The sequence below is a fragment of the Marmota flaviventris genome, chromosome 7 (assembly GCF_047511675.1).
Source record: "Marmota flaviventris isolate mMarFla1 chromosome 7, mMarFla1.hap1, whole genome shotgun sequence".
NCBI lineage: Eukaryota > Metazoa > Chordata > Mammalia > Rodentia > Sciuridae > Marmota > Marmota flaviventris.
The window spans coordinates 81,546,842-81,561,102 of NC_092504.1; the positions used below are offsets into that span (position 1 = coordinate 81,546,842).

At 35.2% G+C, this 14,261-nt stretch overlaps 1 long non-coding RNA gene across 1 annotated transcript; it reads right to left on the reverse strand.

Moving 5' to 3' along the window:
* Positions 1-3,249: 3,249 nt before the first annotated feature.
* LOC139706429 (uncharacterized) lies at positions 3,250-8,905 on the reverse strand. The gene is made up of 2 exons (XR_011707998.1): positions 8,309-8,905; positions 3,250-4,155 (listed from the first exon to the last, which is right to left on the reverse strand). It is a non-coding gene; the product is annotated as an uncharacterized lncRNA (long non-coding RNA).
* Positions 8,906-14,261: the final 5,356 nt, after the last annotated feature.

The window sequence follows — 14,261 nt, forward strand, 5'->3', positions numbered from 1 at the left end:
ACTTCATAAGAAAATTAATTTGTGAAATTTTTATGAAGGATTAATGTCTAATAAATTAGGAATAAAAAGAAAAACTTCAACATGAAACTGTCTAATTATCAATTGCAAAAATCACAATGACCATAAGAATATAGTACAGATCAGAGACAAATGAATAGAGGCAATCAGGGTTATAAAACAAAGATAAAAGAAAAGAACAATCATCAAAATTACAATACCTAGTGTAAAGGAAGGGAGCTAGGGAGAAACATTACAAAGGTGGACTTTGATTCTACTGATGTTTTCAATTGGGGCAATTAATGTAGAACTTATTAAATGAAAATGAAACTTTAAAGAAATGAGGAAAGCTAAGCTAAAGTAGATGGACATAGTAAAGGCCAGGAAAGCTTGGTAACATTTTATCATAAGCCTCAATTAAGTCAACAGAATGTTGCTTTTGTTTTTCTTTTTATGTTGTATATACAGTGAATTTTCTTAGTGTGTTTTATTTTAAACTCAGACATGAAACAACATTATCATTTCTGTTTTCATTAGAAAAGTTGTGCTTTTGTAAGAAAAATAAGTTGCCCCATCCTAATATATTGTTTTAGTGTTTTAGAATTGTATATTTGTACAGTCAGATTTTATGGAAACAAGGACATCTTTGCTGTAATATGAATGCAAGGAGTCAAACATTTCCTAAGGCAAAATAAATTGTTATGAGGCCCTTAAGATGTCAAACATCAGATATACAAGATTTACTTTAGATTCACTGTCTTGTATCATTCCATTTCTACATGTTTATGTATGCTAAGAAAGACTAGTAATTATGTGAAAATAATTAAAATGTCATGAAATATCTTGTCACCCTATCTTTCAAAATCTCTTTCTAGTCTTATCCCTTTTGGAAATTCAAGCATATTTCTAATAAATTAGAATTGTGGGTGCATTTAAAAGTAGAATAATATTAGAATCTGAATTTTTATATATCAACAAAACCCTATGTCAACAAGTATATTTATTACCTATTAAATCCCCAGAAGCTTGCCAATAGTTATGAGACAATTAAAAAAAAAAAAAAAAAAAAAAAAAACCACAAGAGGCCAAGATTCTGTCTCTTGTTGAGATATTTTTCTCCAGTACACTTCCATATAATTGATGCTGTTAGATTCCTCAAGGATGAAGTTATGTTTATGTAAAAGCATACAATTTGCATTTTGTTCAAACTGTTCCCCACTGTATTCATTTTGTATGATCAAATTTGTATTTTCAATGTACATATTATAGGGGCTGATTTTATATATATTTATATTTATATATATAAATTGTTCTAAATTTTAAAGAAGAGACAATGAACTTAAAGGTGAGCAATGAGTGTGGGTTATTGAGTACAGACAAATCACTTTAATAAGATGAGAGAAGAAAGAAATTATGGTAACCAGCCTGCTTTTCCAGAAGAAGGCAGGATTTGGGTAGTTTTGAAGGATGAATACTACATAGATACCAAGATAGAGGAATCGCAGTGAGTTTATCATTAACATGGAAGATAGAGCAGAGTGGTAGTAAAAGAAATTACTTATTTTTGCATTTCTTTCTTTTTAAAAAATAATTTAGTAGTAGGTGATGGACCTTTATTTATTTATATGTGGTGCTCAGGATTGAACTCACACATGCTAGGCAAGCACTCTATCACTGAACCACAACCCCAGCTCTCTATATTTCTAATGTCCATCTGAAGTCTGTATACATTATGCTTCTGCCAAGTAAAATGCCCAAACAATATGAGTGATTCTGAAACAAGTTTTTTTTTTTCTTTTCAGATTTGCATTTTACTTCTTATAAGCATTCAGTTATGACAGGTGTATATCTATTCACCATCATTTAACTTCATAAATTATAAATGACCTGGGTAACTTAGATGTTTGATTACAAATTAACCTACTTTCTATTAGTTATACCTAGATATAATACATATTTAAAATTGTGTATTGGACTTATGAATAAATATATCTTCCTTAGCCTATGTTATAATTTTAGCCCATTTATCTTTGTGAAGTGCTTCTGAATGGATTCAAAATGTATCGCAACATTTTACATTTCAGATAGTAATGTTTCACAGTTTGCTTCTAAATGTCACAATTGGGAAACACATACTACATAGCTCTTAACTATAAATTGAACTACAAGGAATATTGACTTCCAATGTTATGACTGCTATTAGAAAGCCATCAATGTTACTTACCCTTTTAGCAGATGCAAATATATGAATCTTTTCATATTTCCTCCTAAAGCCAAAAAAGAATTACAGCATATGCCTCAGAGAACAGGATTTGGTTGGATGTGTTTAGACAAATGAATAAGATTCTCCTAAGAGCAAGATTTTCTGTAAACTTTTATCAATTGCATGGATCACTTTACTGAAACCAAGTTCAATCTTTGATGTATATTCCCACCCCATATTGTTCTTACTGAGACCTGATCCTGCAACAGTTGCATCTCATTTTCTGCTGTTTTTGTTAGCTCTGAAAACCTCAGGATTACTTTTACTCCTTCTGTAAGGGACTCCATAACAACCTTCTTCTGAGCTCTTTCACCTCTGGGGTATCATTAGAAGAGGGATAAGAAAATTTAAGTATCTATCCTGTGAACACAGAATTTATACACAACTCCTCTGTGAAGCTTGTAACAGTATAAGTTTCCATTGATATGTTTAAAAATTACAACAAATTCAACACCTTAAAAGAATACATATTTACACTACTACAGTTTGAGAGTCCAGGTATAGTGTAGCTGGGCAGTTTTCTTCCTAAAACCAGAAGAAAAACAACTCTACTGCTTCTGAAAGACCCACCGATTCCCTGTCCAAGAAAGACGCACGAGGCACTGGCTGCAAAAGCAAGAGGCGATTTATTGATACACAGGCGCCTGCGGGTGCCCAGCGAAACCTCAGCCGGAGCTTCGGTGAACTGGCACACCGGGCTTTGGGGTACAGAATTTTTTATAGGGTCAAGGAGCAGGTTTCGCGCGCGCGGTAAGCAACAGGTTTCTTATTGGTTATTTTGAACCCAACATACAGGTTACCTAAAGGGTAAAGTTATTTTTCATTTTATGTTCCTGGAATTACACCATATGACAGTTACATATGAACACTCTGTTTTTTTTCTATTCCTGCTTATTAGCCCCTGTTTAGTCAGGCATGCCCTGGAATCTATTCTTCTGCTCTTTCCCAACCATCCTGTTTTTCCCTTTTAATCGGTTTCACTTAACTGATTTTCTGAAAAATACATCTGACGTCTGTGCAGGTGTGGAAGCAAGCCCTGGTGATTTATTACTGGGCCTAAAGTTATTGGGCTGGGGTCTTTCATTCCCCCCTTTTTCTTTATCATGGATAGAATCTTATATCCATTGTTCTGCTTGCTCAGGTTCTTGGATTAAGCTTGTGTGTGACCCTGTTTGTTGTTTAAGCAACTGGTACTGTTGAGTTAGAACCATAGTTTGGATTATAGAAAGTCTCTCTCTCATGAATTGCACCAATCTATTGAGTATGCAGGGTCCAAACGTTAGGATTATTAGCAGAATAACTAAAGGTCCCACTATGGTGGATAGCAAAGTAGTTAACCATGGGGATTTGTTAAACCAATGTTTAAACCATCCTTGTTGTGCTTCAAATTTTTTTTTTTTTTGCCTTTTTGCCAACCTTTCAGTGACTTTTTTCATAGTTTCCTGGACCACCCCCGTATGGTCAGCATAAAAACAACATTGTTCCTTTAAAACCACACAGAGACCATCTTTCTTAAGGAATCACAGATCTAATCCCCTCCTATTTTGTAGCACGACTTCTGTGAGGGAAGAGAGAGATTTCTCTAAGGCAGTGATAGACTTGGTCACTTGATATTAGACCCCCGATTTATCTAACTACACTGACTACCTAACTTTAAATCTGGCTTTATTTATTTATTTATTTATTTATTTATTTATTTATTTAATTTGGGAACTCCTTACTGCTGTGAGGAAGGGGGACGAAGAGAATCTTTCTGGCTTCTTCAGGCTGAAAAGGGACGGCGTGGGGCAAGCAGTTTGGAGTCCCCCTTAAAAATATTGGGTCTATCGAGTGGTCCATGATGAAAGTCTAATTGAGAAGTAATAGGCTGGAGGGCCATTTGAGTGATGGGTGGTCTGTAAGAGAAACAAGAACTTATTAGTACTGGAACCATATTGATGCAGTAATAAATGCCACAGCACAGAAATATGCCGATGAGTATAATGGCCAAGACAAAGATTAACAATGTTTTTTATCAGGCAGTACCAGGAACTAGGAGCTAGGATATTATTTCCACGAAAAAATTGCTGAGAACATGGCTTCCATCTGAGCAGGTAAATCTTTAAGGATATTTGTCACATTGTCAGAAATGTCAGGGATGTCAACACAACAACTTACATGTATGGGTACAGATGTCTTTTTCTTTAAGATATAGTTTAATAATTTAATGCCATCTGATCCTGCAAAATCCTTTTATTAGTATAACCTCTGTGTCTAATAGAGAAATTTTTAATTTTGCTACTTAGGGCTGGATAACCATATTAGCAAACATCAAGCCTACCTGCGTTGGCTAGAAATAAAGGCCTTAGACTAAAACTATTCTAGCAGTCCCTTTGACAGTTATCAGGCATTTCTAAGAATCTCTTTTGTAGCCTTCAGTCTACTTATTTATGGAAGTTACATTTAACTATTATTATCATTTAAGATGTCCAGGAACAGCTGTGCTTTGGCTTTGACTGTCTTTGCTAAGTGTTTAAGATGAAGCAAGTCAAACTGACTTTTGTTTCTACCTATTGTTTACAGTCAGCTGAGTTATCCTGGGAGTCCTCGGGAACTTCATAGCAGCTTTTCAGTTCTGCTAGTGCCATTTGCGCTAGGATGGGTCCAGGCCTTGCTTGACCATATGGCTTTCCTCAGAAGCATCAGGGATGTCTCCCTTTTCTAATGACCCTCCTCTTTACAGCAAATGCACCGATTGGCTTTCTGTCCTCCACTGGTCTCATTAATCTCCCTGCTCAGGAGGTTATGTGGCCTAGAGTTGCTGAGCCCTTTGAAGAAGTCCCCTATTCCCTGATTTAGACTGACTCAGAGGGCAAGAGCCGAATATTGGTTTTCTTGGCCCTTTTAATTTAACTAATTTTAAAAACTTGATCTTAAACATCCAGCAAATAAGTCAACAGCCTTATATTAAGAGCACTGGGCTTTAATGTTTATCTCTCTATCCTGTAGGTGATAACTCCTTATCTTATGTTGACCCAGGTTGTGTTCTTAAAGCAATACCTCTTTAAAACATTAACAGGCAATCCTTAAACCATCTATAAGCAAACTACAAAACAAAACTAACTAGGGTAAAAACATATTTAGCTTATATAATAGCTACCTTGAATTCTAGCAGGGTTATACATCATAATTTCCTATTTGAGATCCTAGTAATCTTGGCACAAACCTATTTTTGGACACAACTTTAACTGTACTGAAATCTGGCTTACTTCTTTCATAGCCACTTTCACATGTAGTGAGATGGGACAGAGCCTTATTTCAAGTAAGGCAGGGCTCTTTATAAATCTCAAGTACTATAGTTCTGAAGCTGATCATTTTACAAAGTTTACATAAATTGTTGTTCAAGTTTACATGAACATTAGCTAACACAACATAATATCACACCTAAAACATGAATTAAAGGCTGAAAGCTTTTAACCTCTTGTAGAAAAGTAGTAATGTACTTTTGTGTTTTGCAATAAAACCTTCACATAGATTAGGCTCTTATTAACTTAAAAATACATGAATTGTATCTCAGAGTAGAAAGTAACATGGAACCGTACATATCTTATTGATAACAAGTTCAGTTATAGAACACAAATGATATAATTGAATCTCCAACATGTTTTTTTTTTTTTAAGCCTAAAATTACCATACAACTTTAGAACACCAGCTTGATATAATGTTCTTTTGAAGCTTCTACCTTATAGACTTGTATACCTGGAAGATATGAACACATTAATAACACCATAATTACATAAACCTCCTTTTGTTCACATTTTGAAACAATACTTGTAAACTTTTAAATTTAAGCAGAGTTAACATTTTATTAGGGCCTTTTTGAACACCTAGAGAAACTTATAAGCTTAATTTTGAGGACATCTTTACTTTTATCTGTTTACCCAATCTAAATTGAACCGTTTGAATCACGTGAATTAAAGATATTTGGATCTATTTTTATTTTTTATTTTTTTTTTTATGAGCGCTCCTCATCTGTCAATTGTTATATCACTGTAGGATATATGGACATACACACATACAGACATACTGACATACAACACATAACAAGAGTGTGCACACATAACAATAATAAAGGCCTCGTAGCTTTTTGCAGATGAAATCTCCATTGCAATGTTTTTTGTTTTTTTTTTTTTTAAAAACTTTACTGATCAGAAAAACATTAACCTAGGTCTGCAGGATCAGAATCACGAGCTCAAAAAAAATACAGAATCTAAGAAAAAAAACAAGAATCCTAAAAAAAGATGACTGGCCAGTAGTTAGTAAATACCATACAATTTACTTCTTGGTTTGGTCTAGTTTGAGTTCAGGTAAAAAGACACTTTTACCTTCTTTTTTTTTTTCCTTGGGCCTGAGCTCCAAGCTGCTTCTGTTTGCATATCAGTTTAAGCCCTGACCAAGGTCTGGAAGGAGCAGGGAAAAAAACTGCTATTTTGAGCAGACACTTTAGGCCCAAGGCATTTTAACCTTAAGTTATATTTCCAGGTTTAGATGTTGAAAATTATGATACAAATTTAAGAAGCAATTTCCAAAATTTAAAATTTTATATCTTTTTACACTAGAAAAACTTGTTCATATAAAACTAGAAATAGGATCTCTACCATCAGAAGAAATTTCTTTAGTACCTCTAAGCCACTTTGCTTGTTCTGAAGTTTCTAAAGTAGCATTGAGTTACATTAAATTTGCCCACACATTACCATATATATCTGAAATTAAGCTTTGAAAATTTCTAAGACTATTGGTATTTTATCTAATGTCATTTTTATGAGCCAGACCAACGTTTTAATTTCTTTTCAGGCTACCCAGTTCAAAATTGAAACTCTTTAAATTTTTTTTTTTTATCCCAAGTATTTAAGTTTTCTAGCATGAACTATCTGAAATCAAACTAAACAATTGCTTAAACCCAACTTTTAACTGCAAGATAGTGCAATGCTTTAGAAACCCATTCAGATACCAGATTGTTACAATAAAAAATCAGACAACCAGATAAGAAAATATCTCTCCAGGTTTTGAACTTTCATTTAATTATGACTCCCATCAGTGGCACCATAGACTTTCCCATGAGTGGACCAGATGTTTTCATGTAGGGGCAACTATAGGTGTAAAATCAAGGGTCCCAGTGTGACTGGCTTTACTGCATTCAGTGTCCCTTCTTTTTAAGTAAACAGAGGTAGCGTAATCCTTAAGATGTAGATAAGGACCCAGGGAACTCCCCAGAGCTAAATGGCTCTGGCAGCTGCTGGGAGTCCCTTAATCCTATCTTTCACCCATAGGATCAGTTCCTCCAGTTTGGTTTGACCTTAGGCATTAGGCATTTTTTTTTTTTTCTAACTTTTTAGTAGCCAGCTCCCAAAAAGTCCATCCTCTGCTTGCAGTTGTTTCGAGTGCTAAGCTTCCCCAAGAGAGCAGAGTGGGGACTCCTTAAAAGTCCCCTTGAGAGTGTTAAAATTTGTGACTGAAAATTTGGTTCCCATCTCTAAAGCCAATTAACACTAATTTAATAATGAGGATAGGGCTTTGAGAAAAGTCAAAGCGAGATGTTAAAGTTGTTATAGATTGTCCCATGTTAGTCTCAGGTGGAATGAGAAAATGCAGAGGCAAGGAGACAGATACAAATCAGACAGGACACAAAACACAAAGAACGCTGCGCGGCTTCGGGCAAAGGCAAGAAGACAGACACAAATATCAGACTGGACACAGAGAACGCTGCGCGGCTCGAGCACAAACCGAACGTACCTGACGGATTAGGGAGAGAAGGGATACCGTCACCTCCGTCACCCACGAGTACAGTGTACTCTACAGAACATTGGAGGCCCCCCAAGATGGGCCTCCCTGAGCCCCTGGGACGTCTCCCAGGGTGGCAGGGGAGAAGTCCGAGTTCGTCAACTCCTTCTCAAGCTGCCCAGAATACAGAGCGATTACGCGTAATCGTACAGACGCTGCGCATGAACAGATAACAAGATAACAACCAGACAGACAGAGACACAAAATGACACGAACTGGCCAGCTTACCTCCCAGTGGTTATCGGGTGTTCCTCGGGCAGGGATCCGGACGGGGTTACAGGAGTTCTCCTGGCTGGCTCGCCAAATGAAAGACCCACCGATTCCCTGTCCAAGAAAGACGCACGAGGCACTGGCTGCAAAAGCAAGAGGCAATTTATTGATACACAGGCGCCTGCGGGTGCCCAGCGAAACCTCAGCCGGAGCTTCGGTGAACTGGCACACCGGGCTTTGGGGTACAGAATTTTTTATAGGGTCAAGGAGCAGGTTTCGCGCGCGCGGTAAGCAACAGGTTTCTTATTGGTTATTTTGAACCCAACATACAGGTTACCTAAAGGGTAAAGTTATTTTTCATTTTATGTTCCTGGAATTACACCATATGACAGTTACATATGAACACTCTGTTTTTATTCTATTCCTGCTTATTAGCCCCTGTTTAGTCAGGCATGCCCTGGAATCTATTCTTCTGCTCTTTCCCAACCATCCTGTTTTCCCCTTTTAATCGGTTTCACTTAACTGATTTTCTGAAAAATACATCTGACGTCTGTGCAGGTGCGGAAGCAAGCCCTGGTGATTTATTACTGGGCCTAAAGTTATTGGGCTGGGGTCTTTCACTTCTAGTGCCTATTTCAAGGGTAGCCTGGGTTACTATTTAGTGGACCCGGAAGACATTGTTTTATGTGAAATGAGCCAAGCATAGAAAGAGAGATACAACATGATCTCAAAGATGTTGAGAATACAATATTATCACTAGATTCTGGGGAATGTAGTTATAAAGGGGCAAAGGAAAGAGGTTGGTCAATGGCTACTGTGTTACAGTTAGATAAGAAAAAGTTTTAATGCTCTGACACAGTAAGGTGAATTTAGTTAACAATAATGGATTGTATATCTCAAACGATTTAAAATAGATGATTTTTAGTTTATTACCCTAAAGATATGATAAAATGTTATGGTGATGGTGAAGCCAGAATGAGACAGGCAGTCATTATAGATAGGTAAATCGAGTCAGGTCGGATCAAGGAGGCCAATATAGAGTGAGTCTGGGAAGTTGGGGACTGTCCCTTGAGGGATTGAAATGTTAATTCCTTCAGAGCCCTTCCTCCACCTTTATCAAGAACCTCCCCATGCTACAACCTGTTGCTAAGGTAACCTGTCCCAGGAATTGCCTCTCCCTACAGGGAGCTATAGAGTTTTTAATTAATGTGTCCTGGGTTGCACCATCCTGCCCTTCCCCCTTCAGCCCACCTGTTTTCCACCTTTGGGCCATCCCATGGAGCATTCCTGAGCATTTCAGGGCCCAGTCCTGTACTCAGGAAGGAAAAAAGATAAGGGGAAGAGGTCAGGAAAACAAAGCAAGGCTAGGAAATATAAAGAAGGACAAAACACCTTGCTTCTTGGGATACCAGGATACCAGCTATGGCCCCCTTCTCCCTCCCAGGAGAAATCTATGTTACCCTTTTTAAATAAATAAACCCTGCTTTATATGTTTGCCTTGGCATGCTTCTCTAATGTTCAAACTTCAACAGAACTCTTCACCATATCAGTGTCTGTGTTAGTTATCCTGCTTTGATCATTACCCAATGTATGCATAAATTAAAACATCAATATGTGTCTCACAAATATATGCAAATATGCTCTACTAATCAAACAAATTAATTTATAAAAAGGCTCACCCAATTAAATCTCCTTTATTTTTAAACTCAGAATCAATTTATTAAGACCTTCATTACATCTGCAAAATTCTTTTAATTTTGTTATGCAAGGTATCCTAGTCACAGCAAAGAAATACCAATATGTTCATTTGTCCTGCTCATACTAAAAGCCAGTGATTTACACAAGCACTATGTCATGAGTAGTCATCTTAGAATTATTCTTACCACACCTCCCAAGCTGGGTAAGATCCTTAAATAACACTGTGAAAAATGCCATTACTTCATAGTTATTGCTGTAATTACCTCTAAAATAGATTCAACATTTGAGTCACAGAAAGAATTAATGTCTTTGTCTATCACTGTATCTGTAGCAATGTTGAGCAAATATTCATGGACATGGACTCTTTGTAAAAAATTAAATAAGAATCACATAATATGTTCAATAGATTATTTTGACATTCTGTCCCATTCTAATGGTATATCTTTTATGATGTTTAATTTTGATTGCCTATACATTAGTTGTATTTTAATTCTGAACCATTCAATATTATCAAAACATAACTGTACTATTCCAACATAGAGTAGAAATGTTACCATTTTAATATCTAAATTTTTAACCAAACCCAAATATTAATCATTAACTGTTCTTCAATAGGTATTTATTGAATACTTTCTTTGTGCTTAGTTCTATAGGAGGACCCAATATTACCACAGAACTTGTACTCAAGTTCTATTTTCTATAACTTTTCTTAGAGAAATAGGTCTATGATATACGAAGTAATAGCCAAGAATGAACCATACCACACAGTGAATCCTAAGATATTTGGTATTGACTAGCTATATGAGGTACAGGGTTTCAGGAGAAAGAGATCAGTGGAGTTTAGAAGGTTTCAAAGGAAATCTTGTGCTTAGAGGAATCACAGAATAACTGGCAAGAGAAATATCCTGGAAATGCACCACTATTCAGAAAGTTTTCCAGCACAACTAGGTCAGGGAAGAGGGAGTAAATTACTCTTGGTGAAGAAATCTAATACCAACTTTGTCTTTCGGAGTAAAGAGGAAGAGGAATTTGAGTCACAAACACCAAGTCTTCATTTTCTTCCCAAATTTATCTATGCCATGGCTTTGACTACATCTAGTACTCCAACAATGTTTAATTTTTTAAAAAAAGCAACTTAGATTTGTATCTGCTGAGCCTAGATCTGAGGATAGAACCACTCACATTTACTGAGCCCATTCTTATTATATGCAGGTCATTGCTTTGACTGCAAAAGGATTATGTCACAAACAATCTTAAATACTTCAAAATGAGATTCATGATCTTCTCTTTAAAATCTGCTTCTTTTTCAGTCTTCTCATAATTTTCATGTGTCTCAAAATTAGAATCACTCTTGACTCCTACTTCTCTCTCAAATCTTATTATCTAAATAAACCCAAGTACCTATGGTTTAGATGTGGTTTGTCCCCCAAAGTTTCATATGATAGAAATTTGGTCCCCATTGTAATGGTGTGAGAAGTCATAGAACATTTAAGAGGGGAGCCTACAGGTTATTGGAATCTCTGCATTTGAAAAGGATTACTTCTTCTGTAGAACACAAGTTTATTACTGCAAAACTGAGTTGTCATAAAACAAGAAGACTGAACTCCCCTTTCTGGTCACTGATCTCTGGTTTCCTGTGCTGCCATGTGATATCGATCTCACTCTTCCCATGATGTCACACCTTCAAGGAGGCCCTTGACAGAGCCAATTCCATTGTCTTTGTACTTTCAGTCTCCAAAACTATTAAAAAAAAAAAAAAAAGAACTTCTTGACTATATGTGTTTCCCAGTCTCAAGTTGTTGTTTTTGGTTTTTTTTCAGAGAATTTAATTTATTCATCCATCATAAGTATTGACCCCATGAGTATCTGCTTCACGCTTAATACTGCTGCAATGCTAGGGGCTAGGGATTGAGAGCAAAAGATGTTATGAAAGGTTTCCCTTCCCTCAGGGGCCTGAAATACAAGGAGAAAGCATTAAAGAAATATCCACAGTAAAAACAATGTTTCTAATTGCCATAAAATATTTTATAGAGGTAATATATGCTCTTAGCACTTTTAGGATCACAACATAATTATGATTCACTATGATTCTAAAGATAGTAGTGGGATTTTACTTAGTTTCAGAAGAATTGTGAAGATGTAAATGAGCAGCTACAGAGGAAAATGCTATTCCATGTTGTCTTTATAACAGTGAAATATGGACTAATATTTAAGTCCTTTCTTTTTCATATTCTAAAACTCACCTGCACTACTTCTCTTATCCAGGCAACATCACTCTCAATTGAACTACAATGGCTAATCTCATTTCAAATGCTCTCAATTTGTTCCACTTTTCTCAACACAGTAGCAAAGTGCAAATCCATTTCTCCCCAAGTGAATAACTATCAATTTTATTTCTATTTCATTTAAAACACAAATCCTTTATATTTTGCACAAGACTCTTTTGTACCCCTCTATACACAAGAACACACACACACACACACACACACACCACTTACTAATTATATAGTGTGTATCTTACTAAGTTCTAAGCCAAGGGGTTCTAATTCATTTCTCTAAAGGAATCAAACACCAAATCATTGTCATACATTGATCATTTTCTCTGGGAGGATTCTCACACGCAACTTCTTTGTCTAACTTTATCATTTCTATCTTGTATCTCTAAACCTAAATGTCCCATCTCAAAAGCCTCTCCTAACTCCCTACATGGTAAATTAAGGTGTTCCTTATATACTCTCACATTAACTTCTCTCCCTGTGTAGCATGAACCATTGTTATAATGAAATATGATAACTTAAGTTGTGCTATTTCTCTGCTTAACTTTTCTTTCAAATAGACTGGAAGCATTTGTAGGTATCTGTCCTGTTCAGCCCATATCCTTAGGTTTTAATACTGCACTTGACCAAGGAACATATATTCAAGTTTAAAAATTGATTTTTACCACCAAGAGTAACTAAGTCTCATAGCAAGAAAAGTAGTAAAATATGTCCTTAAAAATAAATAAATAAATAAATAAATAAATAAATAAATAAATAAATAAAATTAAAACTACAATTTTCCCAAACTCACATTAAGACTATTATAATTTTAGGTTCCAACTCATGCAAAACTTTATCTGCATGATAAATATTTTAGGAAAAAAATAAACATATTAAAGCAGCATTCCTACTACTGATAAAATGAGCTTTTATCAAAGTTATCCAGATATTTCCTAAATTTTCAAAAACACTTCTTCCAAAAAAATTAACCAAAAAATAATATCAAAGTTGTAAATCAATTTAATTAAATAATTACAAAATTCTTCTTAAAAACATGCTCGAAAATTGTTTATTGATTTGAGGTTTCATCATTTAAAAGGCATTAAAGAACCAAGCTGCATGAGACAAATTAGAATCAATGTTTTACATACACAGGGAAATAGTTTGACTTTTATCATCAAGTGCATTTAAAGAAAAACACAATATAAGAGGAAAGGTAGATACTGTGATAAGAGGGAAGAAAGGAGAGCAAGCTTCAGTTAGAGAAAACCTCTTGAGATACAGACTACTATTTGTAAGAGAGTCTCTTATTTTTTTAAGTCTTTTCATTATTTATAGAAAATTGTGGAAGGAAAAGAAAAAATGTACATTTTAACTGACTATTGACAAATTATCTTAAATAGCTTTCTGCTTTAATATGATTCCTTAAGAGCAAAGTAAAAATGCTTTAGTGTTTTGAAATTAACTTCACTTCTGTCACAGTTATTAAGCATTAGTGTTTTAGCCAGGTGTGGTAGCATATACATGTAATCCCAATATATCAGGAGGGTGATGTAGGAGCATTGCAAGTTCAAGGACAGCCTAAGCGAGTTAGCAGAAATCAGCAATTTAGGGAGACCCTGTCTCACAATACAAAATTAAACAATAAAAATTAAAATTGACTGAGGATGCAGCTCCATAATAAAGTCCTACTACCAAAACAAAAAGTTTTTTTTTTTTAAATTCAGAAGTCTCTAATGTTTAAATCCATGCTTTTCTTGAATTGCTATAGATTACAAATGTTGTCATATTATCATATATTTATTAACAAATAAATAAGGCTTTAATCCAATGAATCTGAGGTTCAAACGGGTTTATAGACAGAGCAAATATTTCTAAAATGCATCATAACAAATAAAAATCTCTAATAGCTGGTATAAATTTTAGCACATCAAACAACAGAAAATGTAGTTTCCTTAATAAGTCCATTTAAAATACAATTATGTTTGTAAGGGGGATTTTAAACACTTATAAGA